We start from the raw sequence: 19,573 nt of genomic DNA on the forward strand, positions 1-19,573 counted from the left end.
TCCCATTTCTTTTTCAGCCCCGTGTTTCTTTCACAGCGAGAACCGTGTTGATGCAATGTTGCATTATTTATAACGTCGTTTGGGTTGACAACGATCCAATAACTTTCTGACCGCGCTGCTTTCTTAATGCGGGTTATATCGTTCTACACCAATCATAAAAGAAACTGCTTGGACGTCAAACTTAATTCGCTCAGTGATGACAGGGGGAGAGAGGCACATTAACTAATGCTTCCTCACGACCCTCGGCAAAGGGTGGAATTGCTGCATACTTATGCTGCTTCCAACATCTCGAGAGAGAAAGGCAAGGGGAGAGGGAAGGAGCTTGGTGAGTGTCAGGTTGACAGGACAGGCAAGTCCATCTGCACCAGGCTGGACCTCACAGGGGCGACTGAGGCGGCAGAGACAACTGGACATCACAGGATATCGCCGAGAAACTAGGTAGGTTGCTGCGGCACACCGGTATCTGGCCGTGTGTGTAAAGAAATGAAAGCGCCGACTATATTGTACTTTATTTCCCGCTTTTAGATCCCCCGCTGGAAGGCGAAGGAGGATGTGCAGGGGGCCAATACTGAGAGAGCACAATAGACAACACATGTTGACTGGTGGTCAATGTGAGGTTCCGTTTTGGCACTGGGAGGTTGGGCGATTCCGAACTCCAATTTTTGGAGTGAAATAGAGGGACGGATTAAAATTTGTGCAACCGTTATCCTGTTCAACTGGTCCTTCGTTAACTGGCCAGGAATGGGAGGATAAAACACGATTACATTATACAGCGAGGTGGTGATGTATTTGCGCCTGAAAACCCCAGAAGCAAAGCGCTGTTAGCACACACTTATTACAGTGCTGGGGAATGTGACACATTTGTCTCTTTTATTTGGGGGGGGGGGGGTGATTTATCCTTGTGCAAAGTTAAATTTTGAAAGAGCAGAACGTACTCCCGCAGAACACAGGGATGGCAAAGCTGTGGAAACATTCTACCCAAGTTTGCTCACTCCGTCAGGGGCTTTCATCATAAGAGTTGTCGAAAGAAGGGAACCTAGATTCCTTTCTGGTCACTTTTGCTTCACTCGATCTTGATGAGGTGTTACACACGCACACAGACACACAGAGAGATACACACACACAACCAGACACAGTCACACAGAGAGAGACAAACGCAGACACGCACACACAACCAGACACACACAGACACACACACACAACCAGACACACGCACAGCCACACACAGGCTGGGAAATTCATTATTTGGACCCAGCAGTATGATGTTGTCACTGGGGCTGAGAGTTCTCCTGCTGTAGGAGTGTCCGCTAACTTGGCCGTTCAGATGGTCCTGGGTCACTGCCTGCGGGGGATGGGCGGGGCATCAACTTCATAAACCTTCCCTCTGCAAAGGACAATGCTGAAGTTGATGTGCTGGCAGCTTCTGTCTTGCTGAGCCCCGGCTGCTTCCAGAGACGGTGGCATGTTGGCAATGAAGGCATGTTGCAAATGAACTGCGCCTGAATTTATTCTGTTGTGTTGCTAAACTTTCTGAAGGTGCCGGTACCCCAAAGAGGCCGATCTGAAAGGAAGACCGGGACATTTATTTTTGCACCATGTTTAAGTGAGTTTGCGGAAGGTAAGCCCGGAGCGGATCACTTTCTAGTTGCCAGCAAGTTGCATTTTTGTAGCGCCGGTGGTCTGAAATCTCCGATGGAGCCTCGGAGAAAGCGTTAACAACCAAAGAGGATATAGAGCCCAAACGACATGAGGGCAGGAACGCTAGAGTTTGGTCAGAGAGGTTGGCTTTAAGGAGTGCCTTCATTGAGGAGAGGGAGAGGAGGTGGGGGAAGCTTGGGGTCCAGGCACCCCAATGCGCCACCTGTGTTGGGGACATGGAATTGGCGATGACACAAGAGGTCAGGGTGGAAGGAAGGCAACGTTCCAGGTGGATTCTGAGAGGAGTCTGGAGATGACGGGGGGGTGGGGGGGTTCTGAACATGAGGATGGCCGTTTTAAATTCAAGGCGGTAAGTGAGAAACCCAGATGCGCCAAATTTGTACCCGGTACCATTGATGATCCTGTGTGTAAGTGTTTTTTTAAATGCCCTACGCCACACTGATTTTTGACCAGAAGTTTATTGAATCCCAGCCTTGCTGGGCCGTGGACTGAGCATCATTGTGTTGTTAAATTCACGGTCGGTTCGCAGTACATTCATTGTCCTGCGCAGCGAGTAGAATCGGTTTAAGATGCAGCTTTGAAAGTAACTTAAGTTCCAGGTACAAGGTGCAATTTAGCAGTTTTGCAATTTAATGTTGAATGAAAACAGGAGAGCACATCAGACACTATGTGCAGAAAGATACTAACATCAGACACTATGTGCGTGCAGAAAGGAGTCACACTTCATTCTGAAGATTAAACATAGACCTGCAGAAAATGTTGGCTTATTCTGAATAGCCAATCCCATCATTTCTCATTCGAATTCTTCCCCAATTGTTTGCACGTTTCCAGCATTCTTGCGGGTCACCTTTTCCAGTATGTTTGGTCACATTTTACTTGGCACCGGCTCACCGGATACCACACAAGATCTGGACCATTCTCAGCGGCGAGTTCAACCCCGCCAGCTGGCATTCAGCGTGACTCGCCAGATAGAATACACTAACAAAATCAAACATTCGGGTGCTCTTGCATTCCCCAGATCCTTCGAGGTTGTCAAGGATGTTGCTTACATCGAGATTGCTTCATAAAGGCAAACGTTTGGAGATATTTCTGACCGGTGGAAGTTGTGAATGGTGTCAGTGCTGTATAAATGAATGGGGCAGTCGGATAAAAAGCTCTCGGGATGGGCGGAATTGTTCCTCTTGCATAGAACCAGAGAGTAGCAGTGAAATTTTAAACCTGCCTATTAAGATGAATAGGGACAGGGTTAGGGCTAGTTGATGTCCAGCTTAGTCGAGTGTACAGGTGATACCATAACAGCGGGCATAGTTTGCGCCAAATTGACTGGCATTTCCGGGATTTACAGGTGACAAAGAGACGGGGGGGGGGGGGCCTTCTTGACTGTAATTACTTTGCAACTGTATAGTTAGAAAATCAATAATGGATTGTCAGGCGATCCATCAATTTATTTGAAAAGTTTACCTTTCAACCATGTTGTCCTGGGTCAAATTCAAAATTCTGCATTCTTCACTTTGATTTGACTACATTCTACACTAGCATAGAGGGCGATTAAAGGGCGGATGGTTTGAGTTTTCTCAGGTTAGGAAATACACACCGTTTAGGGGAAAACATTCCCAAAAGTGAACTTTTGCCTCTTCAGTAACAATGCGCCCTTGTGGCGAGTGGAAGATCAGGCGGAGTCTTCACGGGCTCCTTTCACACCGTCCTATCTTTTCCACACCATTTTTTAACCTGGTGTTGTAAGACTTCTTACTCTACTCCTTTCACACCGTGAGGGGTGGGCAACAGGTGCCAGCAACAGGATGCTGGGTGAACAAGGACATTCTGGTTTGAAAAGTTGTCTTTTCAAGTTAACGAGTGACTATTTTCGTGTGATTGGCAAAGGTTGCAACTGATGCTGTTCGGCAGGTGTCTTGGGAATGGAGCTGGTTAAACATTTATTCTAATTGCGGGAATGTACATTCTTAACATTTCGAAAGATGTTATTGCCCTTTAACAGAGATGCAAAATTTAACTCAACCCACACCGTTTCAGGGACATGTGTATTTGCCGTCTTACACCTGTATACATTTGCAATATGTTTATGCAGAGTAAAGCTGCCTGGACAGTGTACGATGATAACATTGAAGGAAGCATTGCTGCCACCAACTTTGGGAAAAGAGTTGAATTCTTATCGCAATGATAGTGCTTTCCACGGTGATTTAGTTAAAATCATTAAGATTAATTTTGAGAGATTAATCGAGGATAAATGGTTTCCGCTGGCAGAAGGGACAGTGCTCACCGGGCCACACATTTCAGGTAATTGACAAAAGAACCGAAGACGACACAAGGAGGTTCTTACTGGCAGCATGCTGTTATAATGTCGAATCTACTATCTGAAACGGTTGTGGCAACAAATTCGACAGCAGGTGGGGCAGTGGACTAATAATCTAGCAACCCAAGATAATGCTCTGGGAACGTAGGTTCGAATCCTATCAGGGCAGATGGTGAAATTTGAATTCCATAAAAATCTTGAATTTGAATCCACTGTTGTGAAAGCCCATCTGTTGCACTGATGTCCTTTCGTGAAGGAAATCCGTCATCCTTACCTGGTCTGACCTATATGTGGCTGTTGTTATGACCTCTCTTGGTGTTCCTACCAGAATGGAACAGTAACATCTCATTTAAAAACAACATGCAGGAACAAAGTCACAGGACTGCCAACCAGTGTTTTTTTGACAACGAAAAATAAATAAATATAAAAAGTGTTACGGATCCCTGGTCAGCTCTCAACAGTGGCTAAGACACTGAACCAGAGCCATAACTTTTTTAAGTTTTGACCGTGGTGTGGAAAGATCGATTCATTCCAGAAGTGATAACATAAGAAATAGGGGTTGGTTATATTATAAACAAACATTACTGAGACAAAAGAAAAACAATATTTCAACTTTTATAAGTCAACCCTAACAATAACAGATTACATGCAGTTTCTTAATCTTAATACACTAGTTCCCATTAAACAACACTTTAAATTAACACGCAGCTCTCACTCCACCTACACAGGCAGGCAAAGGCACAAAGCAATTTTTCTTCTGTTAGGGAAATTCTTTCAGAACCCTTTTCCAAAGCCTGCCTCAGTGGCAACTTTCATGACCTCTCTCAGTCGCTTTCCAATGCCTTCTCACTGTGCCTGTTCAAAAACAGGATTCTCTCTCTCTCTCTCTCACTCTCTCTTACCTCTCCCCAGCCCCACAAACAAAGGTTCTCTAATGGGGTTTCCAGACTTGAACCCACAGCTGTTTGATTGCCGACTCCCATTTATAGAAAAGAACAAAGCCATGCTATTGATATCCCATTAATGGGCAAACAGGCCATCAGACTCTGTTATGGGCTAATAATTGGTCAGATAGGAGTGTCCCAAAGGAAAATGGATCTTGAGAGACTCACCCTTGCTGAACAGGGACATCCTGTGCATTCCCACCAACGAGTTTAAGTCTGAATGGGACAATGTATCTCATGACAGATGTGGGAATATCCCTCGGACTATATGCTGGCAGTTTTCCCCCTCAGTCTACTTAACCCCTAAATTGCCTGCTACATCTTCGATCTCATTTCTGGATACAATTTCCTAATAGCTCCCTTGTGCAAAAAAGTTTGATTATAATATTGTACTCCTTCACTTCCCCTTAGCTTCACAAATGTACACATATTTCAAGGATAACACCACTCTCTGAAACCAAATAGCTGATGTCACTCAACCTATCTTCTGTGGATTCTCCTCAAATCCCCCGAAGCTCCAAAATTCACTCTCAAAAAAACATTGAGTGGGATTGCTGAGGGAAAGAGAGGGCATATGGACAATGTCCAGCACCACCATACTTCGCCAACAGTCATGCCGCTGGCCGGGGGATTTCTACCAGGGCCGGGAGGAGTAGTGGGGGTGGGCTGGAGGTGGGCTGTGGGGTCGGGGTGAACAGGTATGCAACACCATTACCGCAGCCGGCAAGGCAGCCATGCGGCTGACAGCCCTCTTTAAATCTGGTGCCCTGGGTCATACAGGTGACCGCGCAGGGCATCCCCGCAGTGCCCTCTGGCCCCAGCCAACCCATCAGCTGGATAGGCACTTCAACACAACCTGTCCCATCTTTTCATCTTTGATAAATGTGTGTGTGTGGGGAGTGTATGTGTAGCACGGCTGCAGCTTGTTAGCCCTGCGAGTGTATGGTGAATCCCGTACCGTTTTCCATGGGATTTGATGGTGTTCCATCTGGCACCAGCACTAGCCCCTCACTGGTAGTGGAATTGGGGCCGGTGCGGCGCCACTTTTCCTGTTGTAGAAGTCCACGGATTCTCCGTTGGCGTCAACTCTTAGTCACAGAAATGGAGAATCTGGCCAATTGCTTTAAAATCTTCATCCAAACCAATGCTTTCTCTCAGCTGTTTCATCAAGAATCCAGATTTTCCAAATCTGCTTTCAGGATTCCTTTGTCCTGAATGCTTTTACACAAACTCTGAGATATTTCTGCCGATTGCCCCAAAGATGTGCAGGTTAGGAGGATTGGCCATGCTAAATTGTCCTTTAGTGTCCCAAAGGTTATGTGGGGTTACTGGGTTACGAGGGTAGGGTGGAGACGTGGGCTTAAGTGGACGGTGCTCTTTCCAAGGGCCAGTGCAGATGCGATGGGCCAGATGGTCTCCTTCTGCACTGTAAATTCTATGATTCTATGAATTATTTCAACTAATGTCTCGCAAACTGTAATAATATATCACAAACCTTAGAACCACATCAGATTATGTTCTGGCTTCCCCTAGCCAAACTCTTCTCATCACTGCCTGTGACTTTATTGAACAGTATCATGTTCTACTTTCAGTTTGTTCTGTTCCTTTAAATTCACGCTTTCTGAAAACTTGTCTTCATTTCTTTAATTTCCTTCACTAGCTGTCCTTTATGTTTCTGGCACTTGCCTTATTTGTCCCTTACTCCATTGTATGGCTTTTCTTCTAGCAGCTCTGAGGGATGTTCCCTCCCTTCCTGTGAAGCTCCTGCTCCTCTGGCTTCCAGTTAAAAATTAAACTAAAAGAGTTATTTTTCCTAAAGATGTCCAGGTTGCTAAGAAATATCTCTTTCCTTCTCCAAACGTTTATTTACTTTACACACCATAAACACTTGCAGCACAATAGAAGCACAGTTTTAACTGAAACCAAACCCCCACACATGCAAAGACCTTTATCCAACATGAATATAACTATAGTTTTACCCTTCCTAACACAGGAACACTAAATTAAACCTACTTAAATCTATACATGATTTCTATCATGTAACAATAGAAATATAGAGCATTTAAAACTACCTCTATTTTCCTAACATTCCAGCAATGTGGTTGACCCTCAAATGTCAGCAAGCCACTCAGTTCAAAGGCAATTAGGGAGGCACAATACTTGCTGTCTCAGCTAGCCACAACAACATCCCAAGAAAGATTGAACAAAATAAGAACAGAAGCCTGGATTGGAGGGTAGGTCTTATGAGGAAAGGTTGAGGGAGCTAGCGTTTTTCTCATTGGAGCGAAGGAGGATGAGAGGTGGCTTAATTGAGGTGTATAAGATGATGAGAGGGATAGAGTGGACGTTCAGCTACTTTTTCCTCGGGTGCATGTAGCTGTTACAAGGGGGCACAACTATAAGGTTCATGGTGGAAGATATAGGAGGGATGTCAGAGGTATGTTCTTTTCTCAGAGAGTGGTTGGGGCATGGAATGCACTCCCAGCTATGGTAGTGGAGTCGGACACTTTAGGAACTTTCAAGCGGCTATTGGATAGGCATATGGAGTGCACTAGAATGATTGGGAATAGGTTGATTTGATCTTAGTTTCAGACTAGTTCGGCACAAAATCGGGGCAGCACGGTAGCATTGTGGTTAGCACAATTGCTTCACAGCTCCAGGGTCCCAGGTTCGATTCTGGCTTGGGTCACTGTCTGTGCGGAGTCTGCACATCCTCCCCGTGTGTGCGTGGGTTTCCTCCGGGTGCTCCGGTTTCCTCCCACAGTCCAAAGATGTGCGCAGGTTAGGTGGATTGGCCATGATAAATTGCCCTTAGTGTCCAAAATTGCCCTTAGTGTTGGGTGGGGTTACTGGGTTATGGGGATAGGGTGGAGGTGTTGACCTTGGGTAGCGTGCACATTCCAAGAGCCGGTGCAGACTCGATGGGCCGAATCGCCTCCTTCTGCACTGTAAATTCTATGATAATCTATGACAACATCGTGGGTCGAAGGGCCTGTACTGTGCTGTGCAGTTCTATGTTCTAAGAGAATCTTGCATATCGCCAGGATATGCAAAGTACTTTGCAGCCAATTAAATACTTTATAGAAGTGTAGCACTATAGTAAAGTAGGAAATGCAGCAGACAATTTGTGCATAGCAAGATCCCACAGACAGCGATGACACAATTATCTGACAAGTCTGGTTTTTTTCAAGGGATGTGCGTTGAGCGGTATTAGCCAGGACACCAGCAAGAGGCTGTCTGGTTGTCTTCAAATAATGTCATGCCATGTTTTATCCATACTTGAGACGGCAGATAGAGCCTTAATTTAACGTCATATCTGCTGACATTGACACACTCCCTCAGTACTGCTACAATGTCAAGGCACTGCTTTATTCCAAATGCTGCTCCCTCCACTCACCCCAGCAGAAGCAATGTTGAAATATTTTGGACAGTTGACCCCACAAATACATGCATATTAACTGTCTCTCACTGGCCACTCCTGGTGGCCAATATCCTTCTTAGGCTTTGTTTTAAGGTTGCTTTTCTTGTTTCTGAAAGATAACCTTGGGGAAATCTACCCTGTGTCTCTGCTGCTCCATTCTCAGTTGTTCAGATTTGGGTGAGGGAGGGGTGACTGGGTGTTATTGTGGCCCCATCTAGGCTACACTCTTGTGCAGTACTACAATGGATGCAAATTCTTCGGTCACAAATCCAATGAACAACTTCTTTGCAGCAATCTAACAATTATAATATTGGCTAACTGATTTGCATAGCGAGGTTACCTGCTTCTCTGAAAACAGCTGTGTGAGATGTATTGGAAACTAACCAGAGAAAACGTTTAACCAGTAGTATAAATTGCATTCCATAGAGAGTGTTTTGCGAGGCACTTCAAAGTTAGTCTGGTTATAAAAAGGATTCAGGCCATTCTTGAAACCAAGAGGTTTTGTCAGTTGCAAGATAATATATATCTTTTAAAAATCTAACTGTCGTGAATTAAATGGAAGAAGGGAATAAGAAGGGCGGCACAGTGGTTAGCACTGCTGCCTCACAGCTCCAGGATCCCGGGTTCAATTCCAGCTGTGTGGAGTTTGCACTTTTCCCCTGTGTCTGCGTGGGTTTCCTCCGGGGGCTCCAGTTTCTTCCCACAGTCCAAAGATGTGCAGGTTAGGTGGATTGACCATGCTAAATTGCCTCTCAGTATCGAAAAGGTTAGGTCGGGTTACTGGGTTACTGGGATAGAGTGGAGGCGTGGGTTTAAGAAGGGCGCTCTTTCCAAGGGCTGGTGCAGACTCGATGGGCCGAATGGCCTCCTTCTCCACTGTACATTCAATGGTATGCCAGGAAACTAGTTAATTGGCAGACGTTCTGACGGTGAAAGATCTGGCGCCACAGCTGCTGCCTGACCTGCCCAGATTTTGCAGTATGTTCTCTTTTGTATTTTGGCAGATTTCCAGCATTCGTTTGCTTTTGTTTCATTGTCAGACAGTTAGACCTGTGCAACTTGCTCCAAAGACGGATATGGAAAATATGCCTTTCGAACAGATTACCTGAGTGAACCTTGGCAGATGTTGCCACGCCATTGAAATTGCGAACACGAAAATCCAATCAGTCCCTTTGGTTTCGACCGATGAATGTGACGTAGCATCGTTTATTTATAATGAGGACTTTTTTTCGATATGCGCATTAGCTACATGAAAATAATCCTGACAAATTTTGATCCCTGGATAAACTTTTCTATGTTCCAGTGCCTTATTTTGTAGGAGCAAGGGTTCCTGACGTAAGAGCCACACTGAGGTGTACAGCAAAATATAACCAAACCTACAAAATGCTTCTCTTTCAGGAGAGCTTTTTAGGAGGAGGAACAATGGGTAAATTGCAAAAGGAGCAGAGGACGGATTTAGAGCTAAATAGGTGTCTGGGCAGCTGTTTTGAGCCGTGCAGTTTTGGCATTTTGAGGTGTCCAGCATCCAGTCATGTGGGAACTTGGTAACGCCTCAATTGCCCGGCTGTCAGACATTTACAAATCTTTGTTTCGGTCTTTAGATCTGATGCGACCATCAATTCATTCGAGACAAGAGTGAACCGTGACTTTAATCAACTTAGAACAGTGCCTGCCTGCGACTGATCCAATACTGAGAACCGCTTACAGGTCGACTGCTCTTTATACCTCCCTTCAAGGGGAGGAGCCATGAGCGGAGCCCATACAGGCCCCAACATGTTCCCTTATGGATAATGCCATACAATGGCCCATAGGAGGAGCCCACAAGGGCAACAGCATAGCACAGATACAGATACAATGGTGGCTTATTGGCATAATACATTCACCGCATTCACCCCCTGTTAAAAAAATGAAGTTCGGCGGGGGTGACGGGTTCATAAGTTCAGCCGGTCTGGTGCACGGAATGTGCGCTGTCATCGCTGAAGCTCTGGCGTTGTTGTTAGTCCGGGTGTCGAGCTCGTCGGTGCTGGCATCGGTAGTGAGGGCGCCGGTGCAGGTACAGATGTGGACACCGGGAGTGTCTCTTCTGGAGCTTCATTCCTGTGGACCGGTGAAGGGGGGATGGCGGGCGGGAGGGGGCACGGGAGCCATATAGGGGCGGGGCGCTGGTCATGGTAGGTTGGTCGGGATATGGTGGAGGGGCAGTGGTGGTGGTGGTGGTGGTGGTGGAACTGGCGGGCGCCAGGTCCCGGTGGTGGAACTGGCGGGCGCCAGGTCCCGGAGGGAGACCGTATCCTGTCGGCCATCGGGGTGTTCAATAATGTTGATTTGGCCCCGCTGCGTATTATCGAACATGAAGGCTACCGATCGTTGGTCGGTGACGAGGGTAAACCTCCTACCAGCGAGGTAGTGCCTCCAGTGCCGTACGGCTTCCACGATGGCTTGGGCCTCTTTTTCGACTGAGGAGTGCCGAATTTCGGAGGTGGTGAGGGTGCACGAAAAAAACACCACCGGTCTGCCTGCTTGATTGAGGGTAGCGGCGAGAGTGACCTCTGATGCGTCGCTCTCCACCTGGAAGGGGACGGACTCGTCCACCGCGTGCATCACAGCTTTGGCGATGTCCGCCTTGATGCAGCTGAAGGCCTGGTGGGCCTCAGTCGCCAGTGGGAAGATGGTGGCCTCGATTAGTGGGCGGCTTTGTCCGCATAGTTGGGGACCCACTGGGCATAATATGAAAAGAACCCGAGGCACCTCTTCAGGGCCTTGGGGCAGTGGGGGAGGGGGAGTTGCAGGAAGGGGCGCATACGGTCAGGGTCGGGTCCTAGAACCCCATTTTCCACGATGTAGCCGAGGATGGCTAGTCTGGTTGTGCGGAAAACGCATTTCTCCTCGTTGTACATGAGGTTTAGGGTTTGGGCGGTTTGGAGAAATCTGTGGAGGTTGGCGTCGTGGTCCTGCTGATCATGGCTGCAGATGGTGACATTGTCCAAGCACGGAAATGTGGCCCGCAGCCCGTACTGGTCCACCATTTGGTCCATTGTTCATTGGAACACCAAAACCCCGTTCGTGATACCAAAGGGGACCCGGAGGAAGTGGAAAAGGCGGCCGTCTGCCTCAAAAGCTGTGCAGAGGCGGTCCTCCGGGCGGATTGGGAGCTGGTGGTATGCAGACTTCAGATCCACCGTGGAGAACACCCGGTAGTGTGCAATCTGGTTTACCATGTCTGCAATCCGGGGAAGTGGGTACGCATCGAGTTGCGTGTACCGGTTTATGGTCTGGCTGTAATCTACAACCATCCGGTTCTTTTCCCTGGTCTTGACGACCACCGCCAGAGCTCTCCAGGGGCTATTGCTGGCCTCGATGACTCCCTCCCGCAAGAGTCGCTGGACCTCGGACCTGATAAACGCCCTGTCCTGTATGCTGTACCTCCTGCTTCTGGTGGCAACTGGTTTTTAGTCGGCGGTGAGGTTTGCGAAGAGTGGGAGAGGGTCGACTTTTAGGGTCGCGAGGCTGCATATGGTGAGTGGGGGTAGGGGCCCCCCGAACTTCAGGGTTCGGCTCCTGAGTTTGGATTGGAAATCTAGTCCCAATAGGAGAGGAGCGCAGAGGTCTGGGAGCACATATAATTTAAAATTGGCGTACTCGGCGCCCTGTATTGCTAGGGTTGTGGTAGTGCACCCTCGGATTTGCACCGAGTGCGACCCAGAGGCGAGGGAGATGGTTTGGTGTGCCGGGAAGATTGGGAGCAACCAGCGTCTTACCATGTCCAGGTGAATGAAGCTCTCTGTGCTCCTGGAGTCGAAAAGGCAAGGCGTCTTGTGCCCGTTTACCCGGACGGTCATCATGGAGCTCTGGAGGTGCTTGGGTGCGACTGGTCCAGGGTGACCGCGCTGAGTTGCGGGTAGCCGGCGTGGTCGGAGGTGCTGGGGCGGCTCCGTGATGGCTGCCCTTGTTGATCGTACGCATCGAGCAGTGTAGCAGATGGCGGCCAAGGTGGCGGCCAAGGTGGCGGCCCCCATGGATCGCACGTGGCCGGCCGCGTGGGGGAGGATGGCCAAGATGGCGGCCCCCGTGAGTCGCACGTGCTGTGAGGGCTGGAAGATGGCTGCCCCCACGGATAGCACGAGACTGATGACGCGTCTACAGGGGGCGGAGTCGGCAGACACGCTGCCACACTGCGGGGTCTGCAGGCCTGTGACCCTGAGGATTGGGCCTGCGAGTTAGAGTTCTTGGACCTGGCCAGGCCAATTTTGGCGAAATGTCCTTTTCTGCCGCAGCTGCTGCAGTTTGCGGTACGGGCCGAGCAGTGCTGCCGGGGATGTTGGGACTGGCCGCAGAAATAGCAGGGTAGCCCCCCCATGGTGGGCAGGCGGCCGCGCGGCACAGGCCTGCGGTAGTCTTTTTTCTTGGGTCCACGAGGGGGTCGTGTGGTCAGCCGGGAACGCGTTAAGGATCTGGAACGCTACTTCCAGAGTGGAGGCTAACTTTACCGTCTGATCCAGGTCCAGGGCCCCCTTTTCGAGTAGGCGCTGTCTCACGTAGTTGGACCGGACTCCCACCACATAGACATCTCAGAAGGGCTTTGAGGTCACGTAGGTAGTCTTCTAGCGATGCCCCAGGGCGCTGGTGGCGAGTGGTGAGGATGTGTCGCGCGCAGACATGGTAAGGCTCAGACCTCGTTCACGGGGCGTACATAGAGGCGTTCAAGCATCGCAATGGCATCTGGCTAGGAGGAGGCCTTGTCGAGTTGATCAGAGATTCAATGGCTCACCCGTGCATGGAGGAGGCTCAGCTTCTGTTCGTCGGTGATGGAAGGCGTGGAGGAGGCTGCGAGAGAGGCCTTGAAGCAGTAGAGCCAGTGCGAAAAAATTTATTTCGCCTCCGCGGTCTGCGGATCGAGTTCCAGTCGGTCAGGCTTGAGGGCCGATTCCATAGTTGCGTTTAAGTTGATTAAATTGATGCGACCATCAATTCACTCGAGACAAGAGTAGAAGTAAACCGTGGCTTTAATCAACTTAGAACAGTGCCTGCCTGCGACTGATCCAATACTGAGAACCGCCTACAGGTCGACTGCTCTTTATACCTCCCTTCAAGGGAAGGAGCCATGGGCGGAACCCATACAGGCCCCAACATGTTCCCCTATGGATAATATAGAACATAGAACATAGAAAATACAGCACAGAACAGGCCCTTCGGCCCACGATGTTGTGCCGAACCTTTGCCCTAGATTAATCATAGATTATCATTGAATTTACAGTGCAGAAGGAGGCCATTCGGCCCCCTGAGTCTGCACCGGCTCTTGGAAAGAGCACCCTACCCAAACTCAACACCTCCACCCAACACCAAGGGCAATTTTGGACACTTAGGGCAATTTATCATGGCCAATCCACCTACCCTGCACATCTTTGGACTGTGGGAGGAAACCGGAGCACCCGGAGGAAACCCACGCAGACACGGGGAGGACGTGCAGACTCCGCACAGACAGTGACCCAAGCCGGAATCGAACCTGGGACCCTGGAGCTGTGAAGCAATTGTGCTATCCACAATGCTACCGTGCTGCCCTTAAGAACAAATAAATCTACACTATATCATTTTACCGTAATCCATGTACCTATCCAATAGCTGCTTGAAGGTCCCTAATGTTTCCGACTCAACTACTTCCACAGGCAGTGCATTCCATGCCCCCACTACTCTCTGCGTAAAGAACCTATCTCTGATATCCCTCCTATATCTTCCACCTTCACCTTAAATTTATGGCCCCTTGTAATGGTTTGTTCCACCCGGGGAAAAAGTCTCTGACTGTCTACTCTATCTATTCCCCTGATCATCTTATAAACCTCTATCAAGTCGCCCCTCATCCTTCTCCGTTCTAATGAGAAAAGGCCTAGCACCCTCAACCTTTCCTCGTAAGCCCTACTCTCCATTCCAGGTAACATCCTGGTAAATCTTCTTTGCACCTTTTCCAAAGCTTCCACATCCTTCCTAAAATGAGGTGACCAGAACTGTACACAGTACTCCAAATGTGGCCTTACCAACGTTTTGTACAGCTGCATCATCACCTCACGGCTCTTAAATTCAATCCCTCTGTTAATGAACGCGAGCACACCATAGGCCTTCTTCACAGCTCTATCCACTTGAGTGGCAACTTTCAAAGATGTATGAACATAGACCCCAAGATCTCTCTGCTCCTCCACATTGCCAAGAACTCTACCGTTAACTCTTTATTCCGCATTCATATTTGTCCTTCCAAAATGGACAACCTCACACTTTTCAGGGTTAAACTCCATCTGCCACTTCTCAGCCCAGCTCTGCATCCTATCTATGTCTCTTTGCAGCCGACAACAGCCCTCCTTACTATCCACAACTCCACCAATCTTCGTATCGTCTGCAAATTTACTGACCCACCCTTCAACTCCCTCATCCAAGTCATTAATGAAAATCACAAACAGCAGAGGACCCAGAACTGATCCCTGCGGTACGCCACTGGTAACTGGGATCCAGGCTGAATATTTGCCATCCACCACCACTCTCTGACTTCTATCGGTTAGCCAGTTTGTTATCCAACTGGCCAAATTTCCCACTATCCCATGCCTCCTTCCTTTCTGCGGAAGCCTACCATGGGGAACCTTATCAAATGCCTTACTAAAATCCATGTACACTACATCCACTGCTTTACCTTCATCCACATGCTTGGTCACCTCCTCAAAGAATTCAATAAGATTTGTAAGGCAAGACCTACCCCTCACAAATCCGTGCTGACTATCCCTAATCAAGCAGTGTCTTTCCAGATGCTCAGAAATCCTATCCTTCAGTACCCTTTCCATTACTTTGCCTACCACCGAAGTAAGACTAACTGGCCTGTAATTCCCAGGGTTATCCCTCGTCCCTTTTTTGAACAGGGGCACGCCATTCGCCACTCTCCAATCCCCTGGTACGAAAAGATCATTGCCAACGGCTCTGCAATTTCATCTCTTGCTTCCCATAGAATCATTGGATATATCCCGTCAGGCCCGGGGGACTTGTCTATCCTCAAGTTTTTCAAAATGTCCAACACATCTTCCTTCCTAACAAGTATTTCCTCAAGCTTACCAGTCTGTTTCACACTGTCCTCTCCAACAATATCGCCCCTCTCATTTGTAAATACAGAAGAAAAGTACTCGTTCAAGACCTCTCCTATCTCTTCAGACTCAATACACAATCTCCCGCTACTGTCCTTGATCGGACCTACCCTCGCTCTAGTCATTCTCATATTTCTCACATATGTGTAAAAGGCCTTGGGGTTTTCCTTGATCCTACCCGCCAAAGATTGTTCATGCCCTCTCTTAGCTCTCCGAATCCCTTTCTTCAGTTCCCTCCTGGCTATCTTGTATCCCTCCAATGCCCTGTCTGAACCTTGTTTCCTCAGCCTTACATAAGTCTCCTTTTTCCTCTGAACAAGACATTCAACCTCTCTTGTCAACCATGGTTCCCTCACTCGACCATCTCGTCCCTGCCTGACAGGGACATACATATCAAGGACACGTAGTACCTGTTCCTTGAACAAGTTCCACATTTCACTTGTGTCCTTCCCTGACAGCCTATGTTCCCAACTTATGCACTTCAATTCTTGTCTGACAACATCGTATTTACCCTTCCCCCAATTGTAAACCTTGCCCTGTTGCACGTACCTATCCCTCTCCATTACTAAAGTGAAAGTCACAGAATTGTGGTCACTATCTCCAAAATGCTCCCCCCCTAACAAATCTATCACTTGCCCTGGTTCATTCCCAAGTACTAAATCCAATATTGCCCCTCCTCTGGTCAGACAATCTACATACTGTGTTAGAAAAGCTTCCTGGACACACTGCACGAACACCACCCCATCCAAACTATTTGATCTAAAGAGTTTCCACTCAATATTTGGGAAGTTAAAGTCACCCATGACTACTACCCTGTGACTTCTGCACCTTTCCAAAATCTGTTTCCCAATCTGTTCCTCCATATCTCTGCTACTATTGGGGGGCCTATAGAAAACTCCTAACAAGGTGACTGCTCCTTTCCTATTTCTGACTTCAACCCATACTACCTCATTAGGGTGATACTCCTCGAACTGCCTTTCTGCAGCTGTTATACTATCCCTAATTAATAATGCCACCCCCCCCACCTCTTTTACCACCCTCCCTAATCTTATTGAAACATCTATAACCAGGGACCTCCAACAACCATTTCTGCCCCTCTTCTATCCATGTTTCCGTGATGGCCACCACATCGTAGTCCCAAGTACCGATCCATGCCTTAAGTTCACCCACCTGATTCCTGCTGCTTCTTGCGTTGAAGTATACACACTTCAACCCATCTCCGTGCCTGCAAGTACTCTCCTTTGTCAGTGTTCCCTTCCCCACTGCCTCATTACACGCTTGGGTGTCCTGAATATCGGCTACCTTAGTTGCTGGACTACAAATCCGGTTCCCATTCCCCTGCCAAATTAGTTTAAACCCTCCCGAAGAGTACTAGAAAACCTCCCTCCCAGGATATTGGTGCCCCTCTGGTTCAGATGCAACCCGTCCTTCTTGTACAGGTCCCACCTTCCCCAGAATGCGCTCCAATTATCCAAATACCTGAAGCCCTCCCTCCTACACCATTCCTGCAGCCACGTGTTCAACTGCACTCTCTCCTTATTCCTAGCCTCGCTATCACGTGGCACCGGCAACAAACCAGAGATGACAACTCTGTCTGTCCTGGCTTTTAACTTCCACCCTAACTCCCTAAACTTGTTTATTACCTCCACACCCCTTTTCCTACCTATGTCGTTGGTACCAATGTGCACCACGACTTCTGGCTGCTCCCCCTCCCCCTTAAAGATCCTGAAGACACGATCCGAGACATCCCTGGCCCTGGCACCCGGGAGGCAACATACCTTCCGGGAGTCTCGCTCGCGACCACAGAATCTCCTATCTATTCCCCTAACCATTGAATCTCCTACAACTATTGCTTTTCTATTCTCCCCCCTTCCCTTCTGAGCCCCAGAGCCAGACTCAGTGCCAGAGACCTGGCCGCTAGGGCCTTCCCCCGGTAGGTCATCCCCCCCAACAGCATCCAAAACGGTATACTTGTTTTGAAGGGGAACGGCCACGAGGGATCCCTGCACTGTCTGCCTGTTTGTTTTTTCCCCCTGACTGTAACCCAGCTATTCTTGTCCTGTACCTTGGGTGTGGTTACCTCCCTGTAACTCTTCTCTATAACCCACTCTGCCTCCCGGATGATCCGAAGTTCATCCATCTTCAGCTCCAATTCCCTAACACGGTCTTTGAGGAGCTGAAGTTGGGTGCACTTCCCGCAGATATAGTCAGCGGGGACACCGGTGGTATCCCTCACCACCCACATCCTACAGGAGGAGCATGCAACTGGCCTAGCCTCCATCCCCTCTTACCTGACAGAATATAGCTGCCCTGTGGACTAACTAGATCTCTGCCCTCTGACTCTGCTCCCAGTCAGCTACACTTTCTGTAAACTCCTAGCTCTCTTCTCACTCTTTGCGGAAACGTCGGAAACAAAATGAAAGGAGCACCTTACTCCCTCCTCACCTAACTCCCTCGGTCACCAAACTCTTACTATAGCACTCAAAGTGCACCAAATTCAGCACTCAGTGCAAACAAAGTCTGCACTGTCGGGGATAACTTTTATACTGTGAATCTAGCCTCTGAAAACTTGCCTAATCCAATTCACTAATTAACAAGCTCCAGCTGCAAGTGCCTACAAGTAGAAGCTTGTTTAAAGCTGATTAAAAATTCACCTTCTTCTAAACCAAACAGCAACTTTTAAGTTAATTAACTAAATAAAAGAAAGACGGAACTTTAGATAAAAAGGAAGCCTTATATTCCCTCGGTCACCAAACTCTCACTATCGCACTCAAAATGCACCAAATTCAGCACTCAGTGCAAACAAAGTCTGTACTGTAGGGGATCACTTTTATACTGTGAATCTAGCCTCTGAAAGCTGGCCTAATCCAATTAACTAATTAACAAGCTCCAGCTGCAAGTGCCTACAAGTAGAAGCTTGTTTAAAGCTGATTAAAAATTCACCTTCTTCTAAACCAAACAGCAACTTTTAAGTTAATTAGCTAAATAAAAGAAAGACGGAACTTTAGATAAAAAGGAAGCCTTATACTCCCTCGGTCACCAAACTCTCACTATCGCACTCAAATTGCACCAAATTCAGCACTCAGTGCAAACAAAGTCTGCACTGTAGGGGATCACTTTTATACTGTGAATCTAGCCTCTGAAAACTGGCCTAATCCAATTAACTAATTAACAAGCTCCAGCTGCAAGTGCCTACAAGTAGAAGCTTGTTTAAAGCTGATTGAAAATTCACCTTCTTCTAAACCAAACAGCAACTTTTAAGTTAATTAACTAAATAAAAGAAAGATTAAACTTTAGATAAAAATGAAGCCTTATACTCCCTCGGTCACCAAACTCTTACTATAGCACTCAAAATGCACCAAATTCAGCACCCATACAATGGCCCATCGGAGGAGCCCACAAGGGCAACAGCATAGCACAGATACAGATACAGATACAATGGTGGATTATTGGCATAGTACATTCACCACAAGATCATTATCTCAAAATCCCAACCCCTCCCTACTTAATCAAAGCACTGCAATGTGGCAGTACTTGGCAAACCAGTTCAATCTGCTTTCTTCGGAAGAAAGAATGGCTTTTTAAACTGTAATCCTTCAACTAATTTAGGAGAAGGACTGCAATAGCGCCCCATCTTCCCACGGCATGTTTTGCAGTGACGGCCAGCCATTGGCCGGCACTGGGATCCTCCGGCCCCTCCACTGTCAACAGGAGTATCCCATTGCTCACACCCTTCACCGCTGGAGGATCTGCGGGACCGGCAGATCCCAACCCATGTTCCTGTCACACGGTAGGCTCCACACGTTGGCCCACACCAGAATTTCACTGACGAACAGAAATACAAGAGATATAAAGTCGCCTTACTCAATCCACCCTTAAGTGTATAATTTTGTCTGTGAACATGACAGTGCTTCCTGATCTAATCCATACGATTTATTCAATCACTGCAGTGGCGTTTTCACCCGCTATTCAGCTCTCCTGTATTCGTAGGGGCAACATAGGTCCTACAACAGATATCCGGCAATAAACGACTGCGCAACAACATTTTGTATTTGGAGAGTTAGGACACTCTCTGCAAGTGCGCTGTCAATTCCAGCCCCACTCCATCCGGAGTCACAAC

At 48.0% G+C, this 19,573-nt stretch overlaps 1 protein-coding gene across 4 annotated transcripts in view; it reads left to right on the forward strand.

The window, feature by feature from the left end:
* Positions 1 to 259: 259 nt before the first annotated feature.
* Positions 260 to 19,573, forward strand: part of nos1 (nitric oxide synthase 1 (neuronal)) — a 234,542-nt gene continuing 215,228 nt past the window's right edge. The window contains exon 1 of one of the 4 annotated variants that reach the window (XM_072496887.1): positions 260 to 438. The gene's annotated coding sequence lies outside the window, so the exon portion shown is untranslated. Of the gene's footprint in view, positions 439 to 1,388; positions 1,619 to 1,989; positions 2,009 to 19,573 lie in introns of those variants that run through there. The other 3 variants (XM_072496857.1, XM_072496877.1, XM_072496895.1) reach the window with 3 other exon arrangements.

This window comes from Scyliorhinus torazame, chromosome 1 (assembly GCF_047496885.1).
Source record: "Scyliorhinus torazame isolate Kashiwa2021f chromosome 1, sScyTor2.1, whole genome shotgun sequence".
NCBI lineage: Eukaryota > Metazoa > Chordata > Chondrichthyes > Carcharhiniformes > Scyliorhinidae > Scyliorhinus > Scyliorhinus torazame.